At 44.1% G+C, this 25,384-nt stretch overlaps 1 protein-coding gene across 2 annotated transcripts in view; it reads left to right on the top strand.

The window, feature by feature from the left end:
* Positions 1-13,958: 13,958 nt before the first annotated feature.
* Positions 13,959-25,384, top strand: part of LOC129813782 (disabled homolog 1-like) — a 74,086-nt gene continuing 62,660 nt past the window's right edge. For both annotated transcript variants that reach the window (XM_055866313.1, XM_055866312.1), the window contains exon 1: positions 13,959-14,400. The gene's annotated coding sequence lies outside the window, so the exon portion shown is untranslated. The remainder of the gene's footprint in view (positions 14,401-25,384) is intronic.

Genomic DNA, 25,384 nt, shown 5'->3' with positions numbered 1-25,384 from the left:
ATAATAAGGCCAGGGCGTGACAGTGGTTGAAAAACGAGTTTTAATGACTCCAACCTAAGTGTATGCAAACTTCCGACTTCAACTGTAGGTCCTCTCGGCATGTGTCCTCTATGTGTAGGTTCAGGGGGGGGTCCCACAGGTCTGGGAGAGTGTCTCGCTGGTCTCGGCGGGGTGTCTATTGATCTGTTACTCCTGTGTGAGGTGTTGGGGCTGCGGTTGAGGGCGATGTTCTTTAGGGTCCTGGTGAAGGTTTGCTCTGCTGCCTTGTATAGGTGGACCTGGTCATGAAGGCTGTTCAAGTCCAGGGTGGAGTGGTGGGCCAGGTAAACTTGTGGTTTTGAGGCACGGTCACGGGAAATACTTGCGTTTACCCACTGTATGGTAGCAGGGTGGAAGTATTTTCATGTTAGCAAGGTGGAGATAACCACTTGTGCATTGGGGAAAGTAGAATAAGCTTTTTCAATCACTCCCTTCAGTGCTGTGGCCACCCTTTCCTGCTGTGTTCTCAGGTCGTTTGTGCCTGCGTGTATTATTATGTGGCTAGGTGAACCTATGTGGCTAGGTGATCATCCTCAGACAGAAGGTCTATGGCACGCTGGGTGTTTGGACACCAGAGTTCAGACACTCTGTGATTGGAAAAAAGTTTATTTTCTTCAATATATTTCCCATTTGAGTACATAAGTAGTACAATCTGTGTCTTGTGTTTGTCCTCAGTGGGTGTGAGCGGGTTGTCAGGAGAGCTATCAGGGTGGCTGACAGGGGGGGCGCTCAGAGGGGGTGAGAGCTGCTGGGCTTGGGGTTCTTAATTTGTCTGTTCTGCTGTGATGTCGACGCTATGGTCAGGGTCTGGTGTGGACTGTTCTGCTGTGGTGTCAAGATTTTTTGTCAGGAGCTGAGGTGGACTGTTCTGCTGGCTTCTCTGTGGGGGTTGCCACCTCTCTAGTGGGTTGTTCTCTGTCACACACCATCCCCCTCACCCTCTCCTCCAGCAGTCTGATCCTCTCCTCTAGTGCTCTGTTCTTCTCCTGCTCCTGTTTTTTATATTGTTGAAGTTGTCTCACCACAGTCCAGAGTGCAGATATGTCTCTATCCACCTCCAGCTCTCCGGGTCTGGCTAAGGGGGTGTTGTTGTGCCAGACTGTTGTCTGAGTCTGGGTCTGTGCTGTCTGGAGTGTAATCACCTGCTGTTCCAGCTCCACCTGCCTTACCTCCAGCTGGGTAAATGTATCCTTCATTTCAATGAGGGGGTAGTACTCTGTGCTGGGAGGTTGACTTTCCGCTTGGGGTTGCTCATCTGTGGGGTTATACACTGCTCAAAAAAATAAAGGGAACACTTAAACAACACAATGTAACTCCAAGTCAATCACACTTCTGTGAAATCAAACTGTCCACTTAGTTGGACAGTTTGATTGTCAACACTGATTGACAATAAAATTCACATACTGTTGTGCAAATGGAATAGACAAAAGGTGGAAATTATAGGCAATTAGCAAGACACCCCCAATAAAGGAGTGGTTCTGCAGGTGGTGACCACAGACCACTTCTCAGTTCCTATGCTTCCTGGCTGATGTTTTGGTCACTTTTGAATGCTGCGGTGCTTTCACTCTAGTGGTAGCATGAGACGGAGTCTACAACCCACACAAGTGGCTCAGGTAGTGCAGCTCATCCAGGATGGCACATCAATGTGAGCTGTGGCAAGAAGGTTCGCTGTGTCTGTCAGCGTAGTGTCCAGAGCATGGAGGCGCTACCAGGAGACAGGCCAGTACATCAGGAGACGTGGAGGAGGCCGTAGGAGGGCTACAACCCAGCAGCAGGACCGCTACCTCCGCCTTTGTGCAAGGAGGAGCACTGCCAAAGCCCTGCAAAATGACCTCCAGCAGGCCACATGGCTTCAGACTAAACATTACTCACTCAGTTCCAGGTTGGATGGTGTCTTCAGGTTTCTGTTGTTTTCCAGAGCATTTGCTGTATAGCGTTGGAATATTAATCTTTGGTAGTTAAAAGCCTTCCAGGTGATTCCGTAATTCCGTCCAAAATCAGGTTGTAGGTTTTGAGTTTTGATTTGGAGTGAAGGTTATGTTGTAGAGGGTAGCATCTTGTATGTGTTCCTGACAAAAAATCCAAGTTTATCAAACTCTAAATCTATCTTTTTTTAAGAACATGCTTAAAAATGCAGGATCTCATCTGCTCATGACTCTCTTTCTCTCTCTCTTCCCCCTCTCCCTCTCTCTTATTTATTTATTTTTTATTTCACCTTTATTTAACCAGGTAGGCAAATTGAGAACACGTTCTCATTTACAATTGCGACCTGGCTAAGATAAAGCAAAGCAGTTCGACACATACAACAACACATAGTTACACATGGAGTAGAACAAACATACAGTCAATAATACAGTGAAAAATAAGTCTATATACAATGTGAGCAAGTGAGGTGAGATAAGGGAGGTGAAGGCAAATAAAATATATTAATAAATAAAAATATAAAAAAGGCCATGGTGGCGAAGTAAATACAATATAGCAAGTAAAAAAACACTGGAATGGTTGGTTTGCAGTGGAAGAAGGTGCAAAGTAGAGATAGAAATAATGGGGTGCAAAGGAGCAAAATAAATAAATACAGTAGGTAAAGAGGTAGTTGTTTGGGCTAAATTATAGATGGGCTATGTACAGGTGCAGTAATCTATGAGCTGCTCTGACAGCTGGTGCTTAAAGCTAGTGAGGGAGATAAGTGTTTCCAGTTTCAGAGATTTTTGTAGTTCGTTCCAGTCATTGGCAGCAGAGAACTGGAAGGAGAGGAAGGAAGAATTGGTTTTGGGGGTGACCAGAGAGATATACCTGCTGGAGCGCGTGCTACGGGTGGGCGTTGCTATGGTGACCAGCGAGCTGAGATAAGGGGGGACTTTACCTAGCAGGGTCTTGTAGATGACCTGGAGCCAGTGGGTTTGGCGACGAGTGTGAAGCGAGGGCCAGCCAACGAGAGCGTACAGGTCGCAGTGGTGGGTAGTATATGGGGCTTTGGTGACAAAACGGATGGCACTGTGATAGACTGCATCCAATTTATTGAGTAGGGTTTTGGAGGCTATTTTGTAAATGACATCACAGAAGTCGAGGATTGGTAGGATGGTCAGTTTTACAAGGGTATGTTTGGCAGCATGAGTGAAGGATGCTTTGTTGCGGAATAGGAAGCCGATTCTAGATTTAACTTTGGATTGGAGATGCTTGATGTGAGTCTGGAAGGAGAGTTTACAGTCTAACCAGACACCTAGGTATTTGTAGTTGTCCACATATTCTAAGTCAGAGCCGTCCAGAGTAGTGATGTTGGACAGGCGGGCAGGTGCAGGCAGTGATCGGTTGAAGAGCATGCATTTAGTTTTAGTTGTATTTAAGAGCAATTGGAGGCCACGGAAGGAGAGTTGTATGGCATTGAAGCTCGCCTGGAGGGTTGTTAACACAGTGTCAAAAGAAGGGCCAGAAGTATACAGAATAGTGTCGTCTGCGTAGAGGTGAATCAGAGAATCACCAGCAGCAAGAGCGACATCATTGATGTATACAGAGAAGAGAGTCGGTCCAAGAATTGAACCCTGTGGCACCCCCATAGAGACTGCCAGAGGTCCGGACAACAGACCCTCCGATTTGACACACTGAACTCGATCAGAGAAGTAGTTGGTGAACCAGGCGAGGCAATCATTAGAGAAACCAAGGCTGTCGAGTCTGCCGATGAGGATGTGGTGATTGACAGAGTCAAAAGCCTTGGCCAGGTCAATGAATATGGCTGCACAGTACTGTTTCCTATCGATAGCGGTTAAGATATCGTTTATGACTTTGAGCGTGGCTGAGGTGCACCCATGACCAGCTCTGAAACCAGATAGCATAGCGGAGAAGGTATGGTGGGATTCGAGATGGTCGGTAATCTGTTTGTTGACTTGGCTTTCGAAGACCTTAGAAAGGCAGGGTAGGATAGATATAGAGCTGTAGCTGTTTGGGTCAAGAGTATCCCCCCCTTTGAAGAGGGGGATAACCGCAGCTGCTTTCCAATATTTGGGAATCTCAGACGACACGAAAGAGAGGTTGAAAAGGCTGGTAATAGGGGTGGCAACAATTTCAGCAGATAGGTTTAGAAAGAAAGGGTCCAGATTATCTAGCCCGGCTGATTTGTAAGGGTCCAGATTTTGCAGCTCTTTCAGAACATCAGCTGACTGTATTTGGGAGAAAGAGAAATGGGGAAGGTGTGGGCGAGTAGCAGAGGGGAGGCCAGTGCTGTTGACCGGGGTAGGGGTAGCCAGGTGGAAAGCATGGCCAGCCGTAGAAAAATGCTTGTTGAAATTCTCAATTATAGTGGATTTGTCGGTGGTGACAGTGTTTCCTATCTTCAGTGCAGTTGGAAGCTGGGTGGAGGTGTTCTTATTCTCCATGGACTTTACAGTGTCCCAGAACTTTTTTGAGTTTGTGTTGCAGGAAGCAAATTTCTGCTTGAAAAAGCTAGCCTTGGCTTTTCTAACTGCCTGTGTATACTGGTTTCTAGCTTCCCTGAAAAGTTGCATATCACGGGGGCTGTTCGATGCTAATGCAGAACGCCATAGGATGTTTTTCTGTTGGTTAAGGGCAGTCAGGTCAGGAGAGAACCAAGGGCTATATCTGTTCCTGGTTCTAAATTTCTTGAATGGGGCATGCTTATTCAAGATGGTGAGGAAGGCATTTAAAAAAAATATCCAGGCATCCTCTACTGACGGGATGAGATCAATATCCTTCCAGGATACCTCGGCCAAGTCGATTAGAAAGGCCTGCTCGCTGAAGTGTTTCAGGGAGCGTTTGACAGTGATGAGTGGAGGTTGTTTGATCGCTGACCCATTACGGATGCAGGCAATGAGGCAGTGATCGCTGAGATCTTGGTTGAAAACAGCAGAGGTGTATTTGGAGGGCAAGTTGGTTAGGATGATGTCTATGAGGGTACCCGTGTTTACGGAATTGGGGTGATACCTGGTAGGTTCATTGATAATTTGTGTGAGATTGAGGGCATCAAGTTTAGATTGTAGGATGGCTGGGGTGTTAAGCATGTTCCAATCTAGCAGCACAAGCTCTGAAGATAGATGGGGGGCAATCAGTTCACATATGGTGTCCAGAGCACAGCTGGGGGCAGAGGGGGGTCTATAGCAGGCGGCAACAGTGAGAGACTTGTTTTTAGAGAGGTGGATTTTAAAAGTAGAAGTTCAAATTGTTTGGGAACAGACCTGGATAGTAAAACAGAACTCTGCAGGCAATCCTTGCAGTAGATTGCAACACCGCCCCCTTTGGCCGTTCTATCTTGTCTGAAAATCTTGTAGTTAGGGATGAAAATGTCAGAATTTTTGGTGGTCTTCCTAAGCCAGGATTCAGACACGGCTAAAACATCTGGGTTGGCAGAGTGTGCTAAAGCAGTGAACAAAACAAACTTAGGGAGGAGGCTTCTAATGTTAACATGCATGAAACCAAGGCTATTACGGTTACAGAAGTCATCAAAAGAGAGCGCCTGGAGAATAGGAGTGGAGCTAGGTACTGCAGGGCCTGGATTCACCTCTACATCACCAGAGGAACAGAGGAGGAGTAGGATAAGGGTACGGCTAAAAGCTATGAGAATTGGTCGTCTAGAACGTCTAGAACAGAGAGTAAAAGGAAGTTTCTGGGGGCGATAAAATAGCTTCAAGGAATAATGTACAGACAAAGGTATGGTAGGATGTGAATACAGTGGAGGTAAACCTAGGTAATGAGTGATGATGAGAGAGATATTGTCTCTAGAAACATAATTGAAACCAGGTGATGTCATTGCATATGTGGGTGGTGGAACTGAAAGGTTGGATATATAGTGAGCAGGGCTAGAGGCTCTACAGTGAAATAAGCCAATAAACACTAACCAGAACAGCAATGGACAAGGCATATTTACATTAAGGAGAGGCATGCTTAATCGAGTGATCATAAGGGTCCAGTGAGTAGAGGTTGGTTGGGGTCACGGCGATAAAGACAGCTGGCCGGGTAGATGGCTATCGGTAGCAAGATAGCATAGGATGGAAGTCTATTTTATTTTTATTTTTTATTATTATTATTTATTTTTTTGTCACCTCGTTCGTTTCCGTCGGTAGATTAGTGGGGTTCCGTGTGGTAGAGTGGATCGATCCAATTGGCAAAATAGATATAGTGACCCAAGAAAAAAAAAAGAAAAAAATTGTCCGGTATACTTATTTAGATAGCAGCCGATAAGACAGCTAATAATTAGCAGATGGGTATTCAGAAACGTCGCAATGGAAAAGCCTGTTGAAACCACCTCGGACAATTACGTCGGCAGACCAGTCGTGATGGATCGGCGGGGCTCCGTGTCGGCAATAAAGGGTCCAGTCCAATTGGCAAAAGAGGTATTGTAGCCCAAGAATTCGCTGGTAGACCTCTTCGGCTAGCCGGCAGATGGGCCTAGCTCGAGGCTAGCTCAAGGCTAACTGGTGCTTGTTTCGGGACAGAGGTGTTAGCCAGTAGTAGCCAGTCGGTTGCAGCTAGCTAGCTACGATGATCCGGTGTAATTGTCCAGAGCTTGCGTCAGGAATCCGGTGGTGTGGTAGAGAAAAAGCAGTCCTATATGCTCTGGGTTGATACCGCGCCTGCAGACTGGCAGGTATTGGCCCGAGCTGAAGCTGGCTGGTGTCCGAGTTAAGGGTGAAGACCGCAGCAGTGGCTAACTGACTACTAGCTAGTAGCTAGTTATCTGGCTAGCTTCTGATTGGGGTTACGGTTCTAAAGTATAAAAAATAGCAGATCCGTACCACATTGGGTGAGGCGGGTTGAGGGAATGTATATTCAGTTCCTAGATGGAAAGTGAAATTAAAATATATACGAAATGTATACAAAATATACGAGGACTATTTACGCGGGACAAGACGAGACAAGACGGGACAAGACAAATACACGTCCGACTGCTACGCCATCTCTTTCTCTCTCTCCTTGTCTCTCTCTCTCTTTCTCTCTCTCTCTCTCTCCTTCCCTCGCTACCTGTAATTCATTGTCTCTTCATTCCTTGTCGGTCATAAGTCTGTAGCTACTTTGGCTGGCCAGCACAAATTAAACTCCACTATCCATCATCAAATATCAGCTCTCAGTACTCTACTCATTCAGTTTGCTTTGGGTTGAGAAAAGATATTGGAACACATACTGTGTAGATTCATTGTTCATGAATTAGACTTTGGAATGTTTTTTTGAAATAGATGTATCACAGTAACGCCCTCTGTGGAACAAACCAAAACTGGGTCAGTGCTTCAAAATGCAAGAAGAAACAGCTTCATTACCATTTCTGTGTATTGAGAGTCTCTGCTCTATTGGCAAATAACACCCTGAACAACAATAGACTGGCAGTATTATGTAGGAGGGAGATATAGGAGGGAGATGGTGGGAAGGGAAGGCCACTGAGTCTCCAGATGTCAGGATAGCTCTGTGTGTGTGTGTGTGTGTGTGTGTGTGTGTGTGTGTGTGTGTGTGTGTGTGTGTGTGTGTGTGTGTGTGTGTGTGTGTGTGTGTGTGTGTGTGTGTGTGTGTGTGTGTGTGTGTATGTGTGTGTGTGTTTGCATGTGTGAGTGAGTGAGTGAGTGAGTGAGTGAGTGAGTGAGTGAGTGAGTGAGTGAGGGAGGGAGTGAGTGAATGAGTGAGTGTGCATGGGTGGGTGTGTGGATGTGTGTGTGTGTGTGTGTGTGTTTGTGAGAGAGTATGTACGCGTGTGAGTACGTGTGTGTGTGTGAGTGTGTGGGTGAATAAGTGTGTGCGTGAATGTGTGCATGCATTTGTGTGTGTGTGACCTACATACCACTGGTTTACACAACAAGCTCTCACAGCCTCACGTCAGAATTAGACATTCGACCATGTTTCTCAAACGTCAAATTTCGAAGTTGTTCCAAACGTCAAATGTTAAAGTGTTTAAGGTTAAGTTTAGGCATTAACTCAGAATGGTTAAGGTAAGGGTTAAGTTTAGGCATTAACTCAGAATGGTTAAGGTTAGGGTTAAGTTTAGGCATTAACTCAGAATGGTTAAGGTTGGGGTTAAGTTTAGGCATTAACTCAGAATGGTTAAGGTAAGGGTTAAGGTTTGGGAAAGGCTTAAAACAAACATTAAAAGAAAATACTTTCTATCGCTGGATTCAAACATGCAGCATTTCGAACCAGAGGCAGATGCTTGCGTCCATTTGCCATCCCCGTCCTTCATTGACTGCTGCCTCTAGTGGCCGATTTCCCTGTCAGCTCCCGATGTCCTCAGACATGGATGGACGTCGAATACTGACTTGTATCACGGGTGACCTGGCTGGGTTTACATCACATTAAATCACTCTTCGGTCTTTTAAGTAATACAATGAGGCATATCACTCCCTCCTCCTCTTTAATGAAAATTACGATAAGGTTCTTTGTGAAGTGGAGGGAAAATGCCTTCCCTTGTCTTCTCTGACACTCAGTGTAACGATTCTCGTTGGTGGAAGGAGAGGAGGACCAAAATGCAGCGTGGTAAGTGTTCGTCATATTTAATTAAAACTGAACACTACACAAAACAACAACGAGGAAAAACGAAAATGAATCAGTTCTGCCAGGTGAACATACACTAAACAGAAAACAACCACCCACAAACAAAAGTGGGAAAACAGGCTACCTAAATATGGCTCCCAATCAGAGACAACGATAGACAGCTGCCTCTGATTGGGAACCACACCAGGCCAAACACACAGAAACAGAAAACCTAGACCTACAACATAGAATACCCAGACATAGAATACCCACCCACATCACACCCTGACCAAACTAAAAATAGAAACATACAAAGCAATCTACGGTCAGGGCGTGACACTCAGAGGGTTTTGTCTGAAAAGTACTCACAGTATATGTAGATTGGCCGCCCGCTCGGACCAAGCGACGTGACATAACGTAATGTGTGTGTATATGTGTGTGCGTGCGTGCGTACGTACGTGTGTGTTTCTATGGTGTGTGTGTGTGTATGAGTGGGGAGGGGGGTTATATGTGTCAGTGAGACATTGAGGGAGATCCACAGCAGCTGAGTCCATCTGTGAGTCTGAGTGTGATCATGCGAACATGTGGGTGTTTCAGTCAATCTATCAGTCAGACCTTTAAAGAGGTCTGAACTGGAGTAGCTGAATCCTCATGACAGAGTGTGTATGCTGCTCTCCCCAGCTTCTTTTTTAACCCAATAAACCCAGCTCAGTCCTGACACACTCTTCGAAGATGACCTCCATTTAGTTTCAAGCGCTAACACACATGACATATGATATGGCATGCTTATTTCCCAGCTCACAGAGGCATAGAGGATGGTATTCTTCTCTCTTTTCCATTTTTCACTCTCTGCTATCTGCAGCCTCATTCGCAGAACTGTCACACAGACCAGGTCTCTTTCTCGTCACCAGACACATTGAGGCTTGTTAAGGAGGCTCTTTAATTCTTGTGTGTGTGTGTCTTTGGGGATATGTACAATTTATTTTTGTGCTATTTGTGGTACACTTGCATGCACGCTCACACACACATATGCATACACACACACACACACACACACACACACACACACACACACACACACACACACACACACACACACACACACACACACACACACACACACACTAGTATATAATCCATCAAAACACTCTGATTGCATTATGGTTCCATCTTTTCTGGGGTTGTGACAAGCCTTTTTGCTTCACATGGTTGAAATGAAATCCAATTATATCTGTAATGGCTTTCCAACTCTTCATTCTTTAGGAGCCAGCTTGAATCCTCACTGCGTGGCCTCAATGTCTTTCATAATTCACTGCTATTCTATGGAGAGTTGAAGCGGATAGTGTGTATTTTTTTGCCGAGTTTGTCCCAATCACCCTTATGGGACCATAATAATGTATAATGTGTGTAATGTGAGTGAACTCTCATCAGACGTTCTGCTTCCATCCCCTGGCAAGTGTATTCTAGGGTTATAATGATGGCTGTCGATTTGATTTGCATACTTTAATGAAATGGCTTGAATTTATAATTAATCACTTCCCATATTTATGGGGTAACTTCTGGTGTTTGTCCTTGACTTGTCAGCTTCAACTGTCTTTCTGCCCGACGTATCACACGCAGCAGACATTTATCACTGTTACGCTCTCTGACAGGTACAAAGTTGGGATGACACCTTTAAACTTTTATCTGCATTCTAAATCCCAAAGCGACCTCATTTCTGACAGAAGTGTCCTACATAACAAAGATGTTCTCTTCTGGGAGAGAGTGTGTGTGTTTGTGTTTTGGGGTTTGTGCGTGTGTATGCGTGTGCTTGTGTGTTTGTGTTTGTGTGTGTGCGCGCATGTGTAGATATTGTGGGTGCGTGTGTGCACTAGTGTGTGTGTGCCCAAGTGTGTGTATGTTTGTGCACTTAACTATGTGTGTGTGCCGGGTGTCCCAAACACCCAATACACCTATAAAATAAAAGGCTTTGACAAATTGAACACGAATAAGGGGAAGCACGTTACCATAGTAGCCAGTAAACCTCTGTGTGTTCTGTGTGAGTTGCTGAGTAGGCAAGGCCAGCATCACCGCTTTACTTTACTCTATATAACCTGAGAGTCTATTATCTCAATGCTACACTCTCACTGGTGTCTCTCTCTGTGTGGTCTCTCTTCAATATAGCCTTAAGTCTTAGCTTAGCAACGTCTATGGGAGTTTTCATTATGTATTAGCTAGTCATGCTAACTTAATGGTAATGGATGGGACTGGGATGAGGCAGAGGCAGGCAGTGTGATATCAACTTTGGCACTGAGAGCCAAAGGGTCAAAGGTCATGAGTCGTTTATCAACGTCAGCTCTCCCATCGACGCTAATCTGAATGCTAACGCCGCTGACTATTCTCCATCAACGACTCTGGATCACAATGAGATCATTTGTAGACTTGATCAAAGTAGTCCATTATCATAGAGCTCGATGTGTAGAACAGACAACATTAAAACACCCCATTATTGCCTGTTCCACCGAGACCCCTCTAAGAGTGACCCTCCCCCCTCGCCATCGGTCAGTCGGACTATCTCGGTGTCATGAGCACATTTGAATAACCAACCAAACAACGATGAGGCTCTAAAGTCAGCTGCCTGTATGAGAAAAACAAAGCATTTTAGGGATTTGTGTGAGAGAGCATTAGAGGAAATCAACAATGTACTGTATATTCATGTCAAATAACATTTCTGTATGTGTCGGAGTATGTGTTGTGTAATGTTCCTATAGACACTGCTAACCATGTAAATGTGTAACCAGGAAAGATTGATTGATCTCATCCCCTATGGGATTTCCTATGGCGGTTTTGGGGAGTAACAGCCACAATATTCTCATGAGAGAGATTACTAATCAACGGCCACAGGCATGACGGTGATGATGGGGATTTTGGATCTAGCTAATATTGGATTGTATGGAGATTAACAACAGCAGCTAGATGATGACTCTCTCCCACTCTCACTTTGTCTTTGTTCAAATCTCCATCTGAACTGTGGGGAATCGCTATCTCATTGCTCTGCCTCGTTTTGCCTCGTCTCTCCAGGGGGATTCCCCCTACTATCAACGGAGTCCCATCTACATGGAAATCAAAACTGATGGATGTGCAGATGTGGGAACAGGATTAGAAGGGGGAAAAAATATTTCCTCTATACGTCTCGCTCATAATAAGGCACAGGCACGACCTATTACTGAGAACAAACATAACACAGTATCCTGTGAAGGAAGGTATAGCCTACATGGTTGGGCAAGCTTGAACATGTTAAGGTGGAACGATAACAATGTGGACCATATGTAAGTCCTGTGGACTCCCGCCTCTCTAAACATTTGATTTGCCAGGATGTGGTTCCTTTGTCTGTGTGTTAGACACTAAGGATTAGTTGTCACCTCACAGGACCCAGCTGCCTGACCACAGTGATGTCACTGACCTGTTTTGTTGTTATTGGCAAGATGAATGAGTATCGAAGAGAGGTACAGTAGGGTGGGCAACGCTGGAGCTGATGGCCGAGGGAGGGGAGAGGAGAGGAAAGAGGGAGGGGAGAAGGGAGATGGGAAAGGGAGGTGGGAGGGGAGAGGAAGCTGGGAGGGGAGAGGAAGGTGGGAGGGGAGAGGAGAGGAAAGGTAGGGGAGAGGGAGGGGAGAGGGAGGGGAGGGGAGAGGGAGGTGGGAGGGAAGAGGGAGGTGAGAGGGGAGAGGGAGGGGAGGGGAAAGGTAGGGGAGAGGGAGGTGGGAGGGGAGAGGGAGGGGAGAGGGAGGAGGGAGGGAGAGGGTAGAGGGAGGGGAGAGGGGAGGGGAGAGGGAAGGGGAGAGGGAGGTGGGAGGGGAGGGGCGAGAGAGGTGGGAGGGGAGGGGCGAGAGAGGTGGGAGGGGAGAGGGAGGTGGGAGGGGAGGGGAGGGAGTGGGGAGAGGGAGGGGAGAGGGAGGTGGGAGGGGAGAGGGGAGGTGGGAGATGGGAGGTGAGAGGAGAGGGAGGTGGGTGGGAGAGATGAGGGAGGTGGGACGTTGGGTTAGAGGGGATTAGGAAACCACACAGCGGCTTCTGATTGATAAACAAAGTGCTGTGTGTGTGTGTGTGTGCGTGCGTGCGTGGCTCTTGATGTTTCATGAAACATGGAGATTGCAGACAAAAAGGGAAAGACAGACTCCATCTGTAAAAAGCATTAAGATTACTGTGTGGGTAAGCCAAGTGCGACATGTGAATCAACCACTCTGTTTGTGATACACAAACACCATACTCACGTTCTCTCTCTCACACACACACACATATAGGGGAGTGGGGCCATATATAGGGGAGGGGGGCCACCCCAACCCTGCCGTTGCCATTTGTAATGTGAAGGATGGATTCAGTACACAATACTGGTCCATTTGAATAATAGACAGAAAACTTTTCTCTCTTACAAAATATATTCTCCTTATGTTTTGAAATAATGTAATTTAGACATAGATTAGACATTGACGTCAAATTCATATTTTATGGCACAGTATAGAGTCTAGACAAACTTGGATGGCAGGAAACTTCTATTTGATATAGAATGATGTCAGGCAGAAATATCTGTTTTCTGCAGAATGTGCAGATTTTCCCTGCGATGATGAGTAGAGAAGTCCCACACTGCTAGCTAGAACTCCTACCCCCTACTAGGACCCGCCTCTCTGAGAACAGTACTGCAGCACCAGTAGCCTTCATCTGAACACACACACACACACACACACACACACACACACACACACACACACACACACACACACACACACACACACACACACACACACACACACACACACACACACACACACACACACACACACACACACACGACACACCGACCCCCAACTGTTCATCTATAATGCACAAGGCCTGCTGCCCTGTGGTGTGGGAGGGTGTACCCTCTCCTCTGAGCCCCTCCTACCCGGCCCACCCACCTCACGCAACAACAGAACGTTACAGGTGGTGTCATTGTGGCCGTGTAACAGTGATTGAAGCTGACTGCACTGTTGGAGGGGGAAATAGAAATCAATATGGCCTATGATGAGGAGACTCAATGGGGCAGAATGAAGGTATGTAGGGATGGATGAGGGGGTGGGGGGTGGTCTTGATAGAAGGGTGGTTAAGGAGCCTGGTGGATTGGTCTTTGCGATTTCCAGGAATGAGCCAGATATTTGACTGTCGAAACAACATGAAAACATTTACCTCTTCCTCTTACTGAGCGAGGTGAGGTGAGGAAGATATCTGCCATGGCTGGCTGCAGTCTTCATATTCAGGCTGGGATCATTCATTGTAGATATTGTCCAAGATAAGCCTGCTGTGTGCTCTCTTGTGAGAACTAGAAGTCCATGGGCAACTGGTCTCCCTCTGCCCCTTCCCCCCTTTTATTTTTGTGAAACGCTTAATCCTCCTCCCCTCCCCCTCCAATCCAGACCATCCACTCTAACGGATCCCCCTTTCTACGTTATTCTCCGTGCACATCATTTTTTTCTGTCACTGGGGGCCCACTTTCCCCGCCCACTCCCCTAATTTTAGCTTGAAACTAGAATAGCGGAGCCAAGAAATAGTTAATCCAGGGCTGCTTTTATGATTGGCCGCTGTACACAGCGCTTGAGCCACCTTGAATGAGAGACAGGGGTAACTAGGCAACTTCAGCGGCGGTAAAATAATTTTAAAAAGAAGATAAAAAAGAGGATATGTCCACGAAACACTGAAATAGTAAAATTGTCGAAAAATGAGAGGCGACCCAATGTGATTTTATGGTGTGCGTGTCCGGCAAATGGAATTAACGAATGGATTTTTTCTCTCTCTAAGAAGCGACAACAGATAGCGCAAACGAACCGGAACCTGATTTGGATTAAAACGGTTAAACTGGAAATTTCAGCATAGCTGTCATATGAAAGGGTAAGTGTCAAATCTGTAGTAAACATATTCTATATTTTAGGCTATTTTACAATCAAGTTGGGGTTAGGCTATGTTATGTGATGATAAAGAGCTCACCTACACGTTTTCTTGCCTTGATTTCTGATGAGAATTGTTGTTAGAACTGTCTATTTAGGTGACCAAATGACAACATTTCGATTTCAGAGATGAAGCTTTATCATTATGTAGCCTAGGCTATTTCTCTGAACTGAATGTTGTATTGCTGTAGCCTACATACCGGATCCTCTGTAACCAGTCGCAGTTGGCCGGAATAAAATGCGCACAGCCACATTTCCATAATTTTCATTTGAAAGTTGTCTGACTCATATTCTGTTGCAGTATGACAGGGGATCATTTTAAGAATAGACTTTAATTTCAGCGGAACCACACACACCAGCTCCGTCCAAGGTCCCCTGTTGGAATGACAAGCCCCCTTCATGCAGATTAAGCTCTCCAAACGCCTCACCGGGAGCATTTTCAATTTGAGTGGATATTTGTATATAGGAAATTGAAATGAAAATACATTTGACAGTAGACTTGTGTTGAACTTAATGATAGATAGGTTACCCTTGATGCAGTTCAAGCTATGGTACTCGAACAGTATGCTCACCAACTATAACGGTCTGTGAAAGCATCCGTTTGAATCGGGATGCAGCGTGCCGTACCTGTGGATGGAACCGAAGCGCTCAGTGACGCCGGGCGGTGTGAGATATCTAAATCTCTGCGGGAAATCATAGAATATCCTTGAGGTCTAGGCCTACTAATCATGGTTCATTGTTGTGAAAAATGTTGGTGTTTGGAGGAGCTTTCATGCGCGCTTGGGGGTTGTCTCTGTTGCTTCACCGCGTCAAATCACCCCTTAATTGATGGTCGTGTCTTCTCCTAGAGAGGGAGGTGTAGATGGGCTGTGTGGAGTTTTATAGGTTAGTGTGTGGAGTCGAGATGTTCTATTTGGATTCTGTTAAAATATAATTAACCAGAAATTCCTCATGCTTTAGACCTTTTACTGATGGCCTATAGCTACCAATATCCTATTTATATGCAATGGACGAGACATTGAAAAGAACCAGACTCAACCAGACATTTTCTTGAGGAAAAAATAACAACCAACCAACCCACCCACCCATCCATCCTTTTGGCTGGCACTGGACAGTGAATGAGTGAGCTCAGTGTAGTTGTTCATTGGACTATCATTAATCAGTTCCTACATGGATGAGACCGTAGAAGATTGAACCATATGTACAGTATGGTGGTCAGTGGTGTCTGCATCAACAGGTTATTTGAAGGAGTAGCTCAACCAACCTTTCAACCAGCGATGACCTCAAACAAGTGATAGGAATAAGGCATTACTTGAGTGGCTGGCTGGTATCAGACTGCTCCAGATAGCAGTGGCACAGACTGAATTAGATTCTAACAGCTAATGATGTGAACAACAGAGTGATTGATTGGTTTAGAGGCCTGAGGCCCTGTTTGTGGTGTGGCTCCACTGTTTATCCACAAAGATCAGTGTCAATGATGTAGCACTGCAGGGGGCAGAGTGGCAGGGTTCAGGGGTGTCTTCCTCTATAATCTGCCAAACTCAGTAAATGCCTTTAAAAAAGTCCTGTCACCCATCAGAGCTGAAGCAGTGTGTCAACACACACACGTGCACCCACGCGTGCGCACACACACACACACACACACACGTTATGTTATTCTGTCCTCGAGGTGGCCTAAAATGTATTTCCATTCAAAATCTTATTTTCCCTAACCCCTAACCCTCACCCATAACCCGAACCTTAACCCTCACCCTAACCTTAACCCGTAACCCAAACCCTAAACCTAAACATAACTCCTAACCCTAAACCTAACCCCTTAGTTCAAAATAGGTTTTGCCGTCACGGGTACGAGGTAGAATTTTCCTTGTTTTACTATCCTTGTGGGAACATTTGGGGATTTTTGGTTCCCGCAAGGATAGAAGAACCCACCCCCCCACACCCCACACACACATTTTCTGTTGTATTCAGTTTAATGCTGCAGTCCCATAACAGTTCCTTGCAATCCTCTGGTGGGTTGTGAGGCTTAGATGGTACGGCACAAAAACATTGAAGAGTATTAAGTTCTGCAGCAAGCAGCTCTTTGTTGCTCGCCCTGTGGAATGTAGACTCCTGACAGCCAGGCAGCAGAACCAGGGAGGGAGTATGGGAGCTATGCTAACGGATTAACACTGTAATGCCTTTTCCCCAATCTGAAACTAGTGTAAAAAGAAAAAGGGTGAAATAGGATGTTCTCTTTTTATATTTCATGTTGTTTCCCTGAAATCTGATGTTACAAGAATGAACAACATAGCCTACCTATCCTGTTGGTTGTTGTTCCGTGAAGCACGCTCCCAATGCTTGCTTGTTTTTGTTACTCTTCTCCACTTTTCCAAAGTGATGTGATTCTTCTTTTGTCCTACTGAAAGCTTTCTTAAATCTGATGTTTTCTCTTCTGTATTATTACTGCAGTAGCATTACCTCAAATTGAACTCCCACAGGACTCCTCCCGTAAGGCCCTGAGGTGCTGCATCTTCAAGAGCAGTGGAAACATAGACACGAACATGTAGGGCTGTATAGAAGAACATTGTCGCTGCAGCGGCCTAAATCTTTTATAAGAATTTAATTCACTGAGCTAGCTCAAATAAGAATTAACTTTCATTGTGCTCGTATCCCTCTCCCGACCTTGCTTGTCACCATGAAAGAAGATGTTAGCCAAGTGGACAGGTGCAGGTTAGAGGTGAAATGGAGGCGGACATTTTAGATTAGGTACAATGCAGTATTTTGTTCAGATTAAGTGAATTGTGGGAGTTTGTTTCAGGAAGGTGTTTGGTTGACGTTATGTCATCATGACAGGTGCTTCCGTCCTCAAATTAAAGTTTGATGGGAATCACTGGACAGAAGAAATAACATAGTGACATACTAGGACATATTCCAAATCGTGTGGTAAATGAAAACATCTTGAGATTTCTATCTGGATTAGGCTAATTTGAGTATAGTTTTTTTTAAATGATCCAAATCAAAGTATCCTACACTTTCTATGACGAGAGTTTGAATGATGACGGCAGCTGATCCCAAATCTGACGACTGTGTCTGAAACAAATGGTGTAGAAAAGTCACAATCATCATTATTTTATTGTGCAGACAGAATAATTGTTGTCAACACAATATCCTGGTGACTGATTTGACCTGAAACATCTGATGAAGAGTGAGTGAGAGAGTGAAGTTTGTCAGTGGGTGTGTGAACCACAGAGTCAGACTACAGCATCTGGCCTGGACACTGAGCCAGAACAGCCTTCTCAGCCATCACTCTTTCTGGCCACTCCACCTCCAAGGAACTGCATGGAATCTCCAGTCCATCACTGACACCCAACATCACTGGGGAGATGTAGCATGTCAAACCAATGATTCATTAAGACTCAATTGTCTGGGAGGTGTGAGGCAGGCTGCCATATGCCTCCAGGTTCCAATGCAATCTGTACCAGAGTTTCTACTGTACCATACAATTTGCTATAGTTTTTGTAGTATCACTGTATGACTGTGATATAGCCTACTTATGTGACTTTAAGTCTGATATAAACCATAATCAAGCTCACAGGTGTGTTTTGGTGTTTTCCAATCGATCGTCTGGATGGGTATATTTTTGGTGGGATTTTCAATACAAAGCCGCCCAGTCTTTGTATTGATATGAGCCGCCCGCCAAGTCTCAGTACTACTAAAATGAGCTGCCCAGCCCAGTCTCTATTGAAATGAGTCACTATGACCTTCAGCTCAACTCATGTAGGGCCAGTTGGCACCATATGAAATAACCATCCATCTATTGAAGTATGAGGCTGCGGAGCTGTAGATAAATCTAAAGAGGGCGAGAGAAGGAGTGAGGGAGTGAGAGGGAGAGAGAGAGAGAGGGGGAGTGAGGCAGTGAGAGAGAGCGAGAGAGACTGAGAGAGAGAGAGAAAGAAAGAAAGAAATGGAAGAGAAATGCCTCTTGTCTGTATCCGCTTCAATATTGACTTCACTCCTCACTGCCAAGGAGAGGCAGCTTGTGATCGCAGAGATTTATCCATCCTCAAATCTAGTTTGCCTCATCACTGCCAAGGTAACAGACTCACTCACCTCATCACTGCCAAGGTAACAGACTCACTCACCTCATCACTGCCAAGGTAACAGACTCACTCACCTCATCACTGCAAAGGTAACAGACTCACCTCATCACTGCCAATGTAACAGACTCACTCACCTCATCACTGCCAAGGTAACAGACTCACTCACCTCATCACTGCCAAGGTAACAGACTCACTCACTTCATCACTGCCAAGGTAACAGACTCACTCACCTCATCATTGCCAAGGTAACAGACTCACCTCATCACTGCCAATGTAACAGACTCACTCACCTCATCACTGCCAAGGTAACAGACTCACTCACCTCATCACTGCCAAGGTAACAGACTCACTCACCTCATCACTGCCAAGGTAACAGACTCACTCACCTCATCGCTGCCAAGGTAACAGACTCACTCACCTCATCACTGCCAAGGTAACAGACTCACCTCATCACTGCCAAGGTAGCAGACTCACTCACCTCATCACTGCCAAGGTAACAGACTCACTCACCTTATCACTGCCAAGGTAACAGACTCACTCACCTTATCACTGCCAAGGTAACAGACTCACTGACCTCATCACTGCCAAGGTAACAGACTCACTCACCTTATCACTGCCAAGGTAACAGACTCACTCACCTTATCACTGCCAAGGTAACAGACTCACTCACCTTATCACTGCCAAGGTAACAGACTCACTCACCTTATCACTGCCAAGGTAACAGACTCACTGACCAAGACAAATGGAAGGAGACTGGGGTAGAGAAGAGCCCTTCAAGCACATATTCAATTGTGTGCTATATACATCAAGCAATAATAATACAACACAGTTCATGTGTTGCATTAGGGATATATTTCTCTCGCTCTGTGCGTGTGTGCGTGTGTGTGTGTGTGTGTGTGTGTGTGTGTGTGTGTGTGTGTGTGTGTGTGTGTGTGTGTGCGGGTGCGTGTGTGTGTGTGTGTGCATATGTGTGTGTACTGTATGTGTCCATGTGTGTGTGTCCGTGCATATGTGTGTGTTTATAATGTGCATGTGTGAGTATGTAAAAGTAGGTGAAACCCATTTACGTGGCTGTAGGTTTAGGTGATGGGGGATTTTATCTTCAGAGTAGTTCTGCCCCAATTTGTCTATTCCAACACGTGCTGATCCAACTGCAACTCCTCAAGCGTTTTCACCGCATTACCCAGAAACCCCACGTTCGTGTGACCCAATTTATCGAACACTCCTCCCCATTCATCTGCTCTCAAAGATGCACTAGAGTTAGAGGACTAGAGGAGGCTCCGTCAGTGTCAGAGCATTCATCACCTTTGAGTAGTAAGGTCTCTACAGTTTCATCCCTTCACCACTTGATACTAACCTACCTCAGACTAGAGTAGAACTCCATGTGTGGTTGATGGGGTGAGACATGTTTCAGGAGTACTAGCTAAATGAAGTGGTGTGTCTGTATGTTTTCTGTTTTCAGCAGGAATTTTAATTTACATTTTTTATTTACAGACAGCCAGGGGCACACTCCAAAACTCAGACATCATTTAAAAACACAATATTTGTGTTATTGAGGCTGCCAGATCAGAGGCAGTAGGGATGACAACATGTTATATTAATATGTGTGTGAATTGGACCATATTGCTGTCCTGCCTGAGCATTCTAAATGTAACTGTAACGGCTCTCGTTTGTAGAATGAAGAGTGGACCAAGGTGCAGTGTGGTAGGCGTCCATCGTCTTTTAATTTATGACACCAAAACAAAATAACAAAGACAAAAAACAAAAGCGAACAGTTCTGTCAGGCACAGACACTAAACAGAAAACAAGATCCCACAAAACCCAAAAGGAAAATGACAACTTATATATGATCCCCAATCAAAGACAACGATAGACAGCTGCCTCTGATTGGGAACCACACTCGGCCAAAAACAAAGAAATAGAAAACATAGACTTTCCCACCCGAGTCACACCCTGACCTAACCAAACATAGAGACTAATAAGGATCTCTAAGGTCAGGGCGTGGCAGTAACAAGTACTTTTGGGTGTCAGGGAAAATGCATGGAGTAAAAAGTACATTGTATCTTTAGGAATGTAGTGAAGTAAATGGAAATTTGTCAAAAATATATATAGTAAAGTACAGATACCCAACAAACTACTTAGGTAGTACTTCAAAGTATTTTTACTTAGTTACTTTACACCACTGGAGTCAAATATAGGCTATCAAACATAATGTGATGTGGATTGGAAAAAATCTTCCAAATGACATATTGACTCAGTGCTGTGTTGTAACTAAAGCTTACAGTTTTCTCCAATCGCTTTGGTGCACTTTTCACAACTCTTAGTACAAAACTCAAAACAGATCATCAAAAAGGTGTTTGTTTTAAAACTCTACGCACATTTTTTGTTGATTAAGTACTGCACACAAAATCACACAATCTCTTTTTCACCAAACTTAATCAGTGTTTCATCTAGAAATATGTTTCAAGTTGCAATACATGTTCATATAAAGTTATTGGCATTATGCTCACATTAATTTTGATATGATTCTCTTCTCATTTGTTAAATACATAATACATTATTACTTACTTAATCTGACTGCTCTTAATTGACAAGCACTTAACCATTTGGTAAACCTATATATTTTATAGTAGTTTGTCTACTACAGATTTTGAGAACAACATATTGAAAATGTATGTTTGCAAAGTAGAAACTTATAAAGTATAATATACTGTGTAATGTACAATGATGACTATTATGATTTTACTTCACAGTAAGTTTGAAGAAATCAGATTTTGACAAGATCAGATCATGTACTGTATGTCATGCATTAAGACTCAATTGACTAAACATTCATCTAAAATTAAGTTGCTGTTTTTTTGTTCTTGACAGGGTAACACACTGATTTACTAAAATGTCATTGGCCAATACAGTACTGTAATACCATAATATATGCCATTTACATAGCAGATGTTTTCATGCTAAGTGACAACAGTTAGTCCACACATTTGCGTATCTGACACCAGTGGGAATCCAACCCACAACTCTGGTGTTGCTAGTGCCATGCTCTTACTAACTGAGTGATGCAAGAACACTACAATATATAATAAGTACAATACAATACTGTAAAATACAATCCATGAATACAATACAGATGGAAGATGTATGATTGCCATCCCCATGAGAGTACCACCGTCCTTCAGGTCATGGATGAGGCATACAACGTTTTCAATCCAGACCTATATCAGGCTTGGATTTGCCATGTCAAAAGGTTTTTCCCCGGGGGCATGAACAATGAAGACATTTACTGTGATTTTGATGAGAACCTGTGGCCAAATGCTCAAGACAGGCTTGATGCAAACTAGTCCCTGCTTAACCTAATGTTTCTAATAATATAATACCTGCCACGTTACAAGTGTTACCAGTTTTGTACAAAGTTTTGAAAATTCACCACAAAGTGGGAATAGCCTTCAGAAAGTATTCAGACCCTTTAACTTTTTCCACATTTTGTTACGTTACAGCCTTATTCTAAAATGTATTAAATAGTTCCCCCCCCCCCATCAATCTACACACAATACCCCAGGTTTTTAGAAATATTTTAGAAATGTTTAAAATTTTTATTTATTTTTTAAATGGAAATATCACATTTACATAAGTATTCAGACCCTTTACTCAGTACTTTGTTGAAGCATCTTTGGCAGCGATTACACCCTCGAGTCTTCTTGGGTATGACGTTACAAGCTTGGCACACCTGTATTTGGGGAGTTTCTCCCTTTCTTCTCTGCAGATCCTCTCAAGCTCTGGCAGGTTGGATGAGGAGCGTTGCTGCACAGCTATTTTCAGGTCTCAACAGAGTTGTTCGATCGGGTTCAAGTCCGGGTTCTGGCTGGGCCACTCAAGGACATTCAGAGACTTTTCTCGAAGCCAATCCTGCATTGTCTTGGCTGTGTGCTTAGGGTCATTGTCCTGTTGGAAGGTGAACCTTTGCCCTAGTCTGAGGTCCCGAGCGCTCTGGAGCAGGTTTTCATCAAAGATCTCTCTGTACTTTGCTCCATTCATCTTTGCCTCGATTTTGACTAGTCTCCCAGTCCCTGCCACTGAAAAACATCCCCACAGCATGATGCTGCCACCACCATGCTTCACCATAGGGATGGTGCCAGGTTTCCTCCAAACATGACACTTGGCATTCAAGCCAAAGAGTTCCATTTTGGTTTCATCAGACCAGAGAATCTTGTTTCTCGTGGTCTGAGGGTCTTTAGGTGCCTTTTGACAAACTCCAAGTGGGCTGTCATGTGCCTTTTACTGAGGAGTGGCTTCCGTCTGGCCACTACCATAAAGGCCTGATTGGTGGAGTTCTGCAGAGATGGTTGTCCTTGTGGAAGAGCACTGTCAGAGTGACAATCAGGTTCTTGCTCACCTCCCTGACCAAGGTCTTTCTCCCCTGATTGCTCAGTTTGGACGGGCGGACAGATCTAGGAAGGGTTGGTGTTTGCTCTGACATGCACTGTCAACTGTGGTTATCTTATATAGACAGCTGTGTGCCTTTCCAAATCATGTCCAATCAATTGAATTTACCACAAGTGGACTCTAATCAAGTTGTAGAAACATCTCAGGGATGATCAATGGAAACCGGATGCACCTGAGCTCATTTTCGAGTCTCATAGCAAAGGGTCTGAATACTTATGTAAATAAGGTATTTCTGTTTTTTTATTCTAAAAACCTGTTTTCACTTTGTCATTATGGGGTATTGTGATGTCATTATGGGGTATTGTGTGTAGATTGCTGAGGATTTAATCCATTGTAGAATAAGGCTGTAACTTAACAAAATTTGGAAAAAGTCAAGTGGTCTGAATACTTGCTGAAGGCGCTGTACTTGTGAAAATAGCACCAAAGCGATTGAAAAAAAAAACTGTTATGAAATGCCTTGTTTACACAACTCTGCTTTCTCAACTGCGTGGGTTTAATTCAGCCAGATTTCATTGTTGTGTAGCGTTATCTGTGGAGCAGAACCAGTTTTCCATACAGCTGCTGAGGTCAGATCCAGAGGGATAGGACCTACTCTCTCCTATATGATTCTACTGTGTGTGTGTGTGTGTGTGTGTGTGTGTGTGTGTGTGTGTGTGTGTGTGTGTGTGTGTGTGTGTGTGTGTGTGTGTGTGTGTGTGTGTGTACAGTCTGTGTGTGTACAGTCTGTGTGTGTACAGTCTGTGTGTGTGTACAGTGTGTACAGTGTGTATGTGTGTGTGTGTATGGTAGAGATGTCCTCTGTAGGAGAGGTTTAACACCATGCAAAGAGAACCATCCTACCCTGGCTAGCTACATAATATTGTCAGAAGGAGCACAATAGCACAGTGTTGCATCGTCAGTCACATCATGCCTCTGACATGATGTCATTGTTCTGCCCCACTTTGTCTGATTCCAGTTCTTCTACATTACTTAAACTCTCCTCTACAGAAGTCGTTGTCATGATGTTACTTTAGACAATCATATTTTAAAGCAGGGTTTTCGCTACTGGTCTTGTTTTGCGGACTTTTGTTTACCCACCGCTAAGACAATATGAATAGGTTCATTCCAAAACTCTATATATACATTTTCAGAAATGTTGGTAATTTAGCTTTTATTGTTTAAAGAAATCATGAAAGAGATTGGTGTGTTTTTTCACTTTCTGATGCTGGCATGGGTTGTTTAAAATCTATCACTTGATGGTTTCATTTCAGAGAGACAAATAATCATGTTTGTTGCAAACGCTATATATCCACCTCACTCTCGGAGAAGTATGTAGTACTGCTAGGCTTTACACAGTCAAATGTGACAAATAACTACATTTCTTATTAAAAAAAACGGTACAAATGATACATTTGTGACATCAATATTTTACAAATTCTATACAGTAATATTTTAAATTTGAGTCATTTAGCAGATGCTCTTATCCAGAGCGACTTACAGTCAGTGCATTCATCTTAAGACAACCACATATCACGGTAGCGGCAGGTAGCCTAGTGGTTAGAACGTTGGACTTATAACATCGAATCCCCGACCTGACAAGGTAAAAATCTGTCGTTCTGCCCCTGAACAAGGCAGTTAACCCACTGTTCCCAGGCCGTCATTGAAAATAAGATTTTGTTCTTAACTGACTTGCCTAGTTAAATAAAGGTAAAATAAAAATCACAGTCAAATATACAGGATACAAACATTCCATTCCACCTAAACAATGGATATATAACATTTAGCAAAAAAACACATCTAAAATCTATTAATAAAAAATCTGAGAACAGTAATGTTTTACACACACATGAAGGTACCCATAAGCAATAATTTCTAATTAAAAAGAATTGTGGATATAGTGTTTTGGAAATAAAATCCTCATATTCTAAATATTCAGGAGTGCTGCTCTATGATCCTTCCTGTCCATATAGTCCATATAATTGTATTCATTATTATCTAAAAGACTACACTGATCCTAGATCAGGACTGTTACCCTGAGGCCCGTAAATACACAGCCAAGTCTTGAGAATTGGAGACCCTTGTTCTGAAGACTTAAAAGATTTTACTGTACCATGAGCATCCCATATCTGGTCGTAGATCATTTGTCATATATTACTAAAGGGGCTAGCCAACCAAGCAATATGTGGGTTCATGACCTTGGCGGTTGCCATTGTCACGACGGCAAGAATACTTCACTTATCATTAGCAGCATGATTAACTGCCAATGGGCTGTGGTGTGGTTATATCCCTAGCTAATCTCTTGAGTGTGATAACATATGAGATGACAACAGTTTCACACCCAGTTTCACACCTCCCTCCCAGCCTCCCGCCGTGGCGGCTCCATTCGTTGTGGTGCGGCGTGGTGCTTCGCGGCCTAATCACTCA

Source organism: Salvelinus fontinalis, chromosome 17 (genome assembly GCF_029448725.1).
Source record: "Salvelinus fontinalis isolate EN_2023a chromosome 17, ASM2944872v1, whole genome shotgun sequence".
Taxonomy (NCBI): Eukaryota; Metazoa; Chordata; class Actinopteri; order Salmoniformes; family Salmonidae; genus Salvelinus; species Salvelinus fontinalis.
This window is presented reverse-complemented; position numbering and strand designations above follow the sequence as displayed.